At 46.2% G+C, this 4,990-nt stretch overlaps 1 pseudogene; it reads right to left on the bottom strand.

The window, feature by feature from the left end:
* Nucleotides 1-2,425: 2,425 nt before the first annotated feature.
* Nucleotides 2,426-4,434, bottom strand: LOC136337995 (MARVEL domain-containing protein 3 pseudogene; annotated as a pseudogene).
* Between the last annotated feature and the right edge of the window lie 556 nt (nucleotides 4,435-4,990).

Raw genomic sequence — 4,990 nt, 5'->3', positions numbered from 1 at the left:
TGTGTATGTTGATGTGCTTGTTGATAGTCTTTGCTCATTTTTCTTAATTTTTCCTGTTTTCTCAACTAGTTAATTTTGATTTACCCTATTTAGAAGTTCGCTGATTCTTTCTTCTGCCTACTCAAATCTGCTAATGAACCCCCACTTTACTTTTCAGATGCAGAATTTCTATTTGGTTCCTATTTATAATTTTTGTCTCTTTATTAATAGTCTATTTTTATTTATACATCTCCTGATATTCTTTCTTTCTTTCTTTTCCCATGCTTTCTTTTAGTTATTTGGGCATAGCTAAGACAGTTTATTGAAGTATTTTTCTAGTGAGTCCAATGTCAAGGTTTCTTCAGGGATGCTTTCTATTAATTCCTTCTCTTTTTTTTTAAACTGTGAATGAGCCATATTTTTCTGTTTCTTTGCATACTTCATAATTTTTAATGAGATTTGGGAATTTTGAATGTTCAAGTGGCAACTCTGAAAATCATATTCTCCTCAACACAGGGAATGTTATTGCTTGACAAAGGCTGAAGTCATCTATTTATTTAATCTTCTCCAAACTATTTTCATAAAGACTATATTCTTTGTTGTGTGTGGTCACTGAAGTCTAATTTTGTAATCTCTGTGGTTAGCCAGTGACCTGACAGATATTTTCTTAAATTTCTGTCAAAAAGGGGAAAAATGGAAAGAAAAGGGGGGGGGGAAGGAGTGTTTAGTCTCTTTGAATTCCCTCAACTGACACCAATGCAGAAACCACTTCAGTTCAGCCTATAGGAGCTAAAACAATAGCCAACTTCAGTGACCAGCCATCAGCAAACTTTTAAGCAGATAAAAACATAGAACCCTGATTTTTTTTATGGCCAAGCCCCTAGTTCCCACCCTTGCATCAGCAAGTCACACCAGGGATATGGACATGCAGCCCTCTACACTGCTACCTGCTGCATGGATGGGGGATGGTAGTTGCTACGTGAAACACTGAAATTCACTAAAAATTACCAGCATATCACTTCACCAAACACTCACTAGACTCCAGTGTTCCAAATAGTTGATTCTGACAGCTCTTGTGAGGACAATAGTTGCTTTAGTGAAGGGACCAATTCCTCAAGCTTCCTACTTCAGTATCTTCCATGACATCAATATTAGTCTTGATATTAGTCCCCTCCAGTATTAGTCTTGATTCCACAAAAAAAACAGATGTGACACTCAATATAGGATAATTTAAAGAAGATGTATTTACAAAGGACTACAGTAATGTGCTACATAACTTTTCAGTAAATGACAGGCCACATATGTGACAGTGGTCTCATAAGATTATAATGGAGCTGAAAAATTCCTATCACCTAGTGACATAGTAGCCATAATATCATAGTGCAATGCGTTATTTGTGAGTTTGTGGTGATACTGGTATAAGTAAACCTACTGTGCTGCTAGTCATATAAAAGTATGTACATACAAAGAAAAGAATGTATGTGTAATTATGTACAGTACATAATACTTGTGAATGATAATAAGTGACTATGTTACTGGTTTATGTGTTTACTATATGATACTTTCATTATTTTATAGTGTTCTCTCTCTACTTATTAAAAAGGTTTGCTATGAAACAGTATACTATTTTTTATGCCAATAGCAGCCCTGCATATCTCGTGCTTACCAAGTGTCCAGATTAAATGATTTTCTCTTATGCTTGATTTAATCTCCTGTTTTTTTGTACAGCGACATGTTGTACAGGCTTGTAGCCTAGGAGCAATAGGCTACACCATATAGCCTAGGTGTACAGTAGGCTATATCATCTAAGTTTGTGCAGCTGTACTCAGTGATGTTCATACAAAGATAAAATCATCTAACAATGCATTTCTCAGAACATATCCCCATTGTTAAGTGGTGCGTTATCAAATTATGGATGTACTGGAGTCACAAGAGAAAATGCAGTAACCCAGGACTAACAGCAGTTAAGTTGATACCACTCCTAGGCCCTGAGGGTTGAGGAGAGGGGATGGTTACCGGGATCTGGAATGAAGGAAAGGAAAGAAATTTGCTGAGGTGGCCACCTTGAGATAAGCAGTTTTTGTTGAGGGACACAGTCAGCCTGAAGCAACAACTTCACAAGGAAGAGAGAGAAGAGAATTAAATACTCTGAGCTTTCTCTTTCTCTCTCCCCTCTATTTTACCCCTCCCTCTCTCTCTCCCTCCCTCTCTTCTCTTTCTGGGGCTCCCTATTAACCAACCAAAGCCCAAGTACTCGATGGCTCAGTTGATGTGGGGGTGGAGAAGGGTGAAGAGGAGATCAAGAGGACTTAATGAAAGATAGCCAGACAGTCCTCCACAACTCCAAGATGACCTCCAGCCTCTATCTTTGAGACCAAAAACAGCAAACTTCTGGCAATTTTAAAAGTTTTTGTTTTTTGTTGTTGTTTTTTTTAATTTTCTTTGGATCTTTATTAGATTCACATAAAGAACATATTCACTTGGACCAAGAATATATTGTAATGCACTTTAAGTCATAATTTAACATGTAGTGAGAACCCATGAAGTTGTCTGGCCCAAAGTAACATTCTTCTGTTGGGAAAGAGTTCACATTCTTTTATTCTGCATGGATCCTGAATTCCAGATGTCGGGTTTTAGTCTTCGTACAATGGTACATTTATAAGAGGTACAAAACACTTATTGAGCTTTCAAGGCAGTGGTAGGGGGCTTGTTAGAATAGCTTCTTTGCAACCCAACAAATTAATTTGATTCCTGTTTCCTCAGCCCACGTCTACCTCCAACTTAAATTTTACAGGAATAGTACTCCAGCATCTTCACCCCCTCCATCCAGTGCATCAAGGAAGTGAAAGGCCACAGAGTTCAACATGGAACAAATTCGGGGCTAATCTGCTTAAGACAGCTGTGCTTAGAAAAGTTCAGGCTGAAAAATCTCATGTCCATGGGGCTTTTCATGAACTTTGAAGAGAAGGTTCTCTGAGTACACTTGGGTTATCTCCCTTTATTTAATCAAGAAGTGCACTTTGCTGCAGCACATGCCTTTTCCTTGTGGGTCCTGGGCTCCAGTTTTTGTTTTAAATAGGATATAATTTTGGTTAGTCCCTCACCAGCAGAGGACTCCAGAAGCAGGGTTATTACAGCTCAGAATGACGGTCCTTGTCACCCGTAGCTGGATACCAAAGCTGGCCTGTTACTTTTCAAGCTGTGACAAGTTCCACAACATATTCCAAGAAAGACATGACTGAGAGTCATTTATGTCACTTACATTTGGCGGAATGTTTTAAAAAGCCTTTTTAAAATGCTAACATTTCTGCAGGCTTCTCTTTGAGCTTTCTGATTTTTCGATAACCCTTGATGGACAGCACGGCCCCCAGGGCAAAGACCCCAATGCCCAGGGCAGCAAAGATGCCAGCTCCTATGTCTCCGCCATGGAGGGCACAGCCGAAGCCGCGGTAGCCTTTGCTCTGGTACAGGGCCTCCCTCTCCTTACACACTGGTGAGGCGTAAGCGGCCGCGAGCGAGTGGAAGTAAAAGTACAGAGCTGGCACGTACGATGAGCATGTCTAGCACGCCTTCCAGCAGCAGCCACAGGGGGCAATGCCACGGCACCCGCAGGACACCCACAGCGACGAGGAGGCAGCTGTAGGCCATGAGGGCTCCACTGCAGGCCATTGCGGCCGTGACTGTGGGCAGCTTTAGCTGGTAGAACTGGACGTCCAGCTGCTGCGCTTTCTCCCCATCAGCACCACTGAAACCACTGTAAGCCCCTCCAAACTGGTAATAGTAAATGCCCCCCAGGCTGGTGATGCCCGTGTAGCCCCCTGTGGAATTGTAAGACACGGAGCTGCAGGCCAGGATCAGCAAGTTCAGCAGAACCATCAGCATTTGGCAGCAGGCTCTCCCAGTGCACAAGTATCTGCATTTGTGGCATTCCAGGAGTCCTTCGGCCTCTGACTGGTAGTATTCCACTTCCTCTCGTCTGGGCCTGGGGTTGGAGGGCAGATATCTCCCGGAAGTGGGTTCACTATAACTCTCTGGTCCGCGCCGCCGGGTGCCCTCCTTCCTGCGGTGCGGTGACTCCGGGGTTTCCCAAGGCGCGGGCCAAGGGGGCGGGGCTGCGTCCCAGGTGGGCCGCCAGGGTCCCTCCGGCGTCCGGCTCTGGCGGGGTTTTTCCCAAACTCTTTGTTCACCAGGGCCACGGTCCCCGACCTTGTGTCTGTCCTGGCGGGGGTCTCGGTCCCGCCTCCTGTCCCGGTCCCCGTCCCTGTCCCTCCGCTCGCCCCCGTTTCTCTCCCTGCGCCGGTCCCCTGCTCGGTCCCGCTGTCGCTCAGAGTGGCGGTCTTGGTCCGGACGTGGGTGGCGGTCTCGGTCCGGACGGGGGTGCCGGTCTGGGTCCCGCTCTCTCGGCCGTGTACGGGACTCGCGAGTCCCCGACGTTTCCTCCATGGCCCGACTCCGAGTCCCCGCCCCAGAACCCAATTTTAAAAGTTTCCCTACTTTGGGCCCTGGCCGGTTGGCTCGGTGGTAGAGCGTCGGCCTGGCGTGCAGAAGTCCCGGGTTCGATTCCCGGCCAGGGCACACAGGAGAGGCGCCCATCTGCTTCTCCCCCCCCCCCCCCTTCCTCTCTGTCTCTCTCTTCCCCTCCCGCAGCCAAGGCTCCATTGGAGCAGAGATGGCTCGGGCGCTGGGGATGGCTCCTTGGCCTCTGCCCCAGGCGCTAGAGAGGCTCTGGTCGCGGCAAAGCAACGCCCCAGAGGGGCAGAGCATCGCCCCTGGTAGGCAGAGCATCGCCCCCTGGTGGGCGTGCCGGGTGGATCCCGGTGGGGCGCATGCAGGAATCTGTCTGACTGTCTCCCCGTTTCCAGCTTCAGAAAAATACACACACAAAAAAAGTTTCCCTACTTTGGCCAACAGGTTTCAGAAGGATGAAGGTTTAATCAAGAATCTGTTTTATTTTTTCTTGAGAGAGAGAGACTGAAAGAGAGACAGGAAGGGAAAGCGATGAGAAGCATTG

This window comes from Saccopteryx bilineata, chromosome 5 (assembly GCF_036850765.1).
Source record: "Saccopteryx bilineata isolate mSacBil1 chromosome 5, mSacBil1_pri_phased_curated, whole genome shotgun sequence".
NCBI lineage: Eukaryota > Metazoa > Chordata > Mammalia > Chiroptera > Emballonuridae > Saccopteryx > Saccopteryx bilineata.
This window is presented reverse-complemented; position numbering and strand designations above follow the sequence as displayed.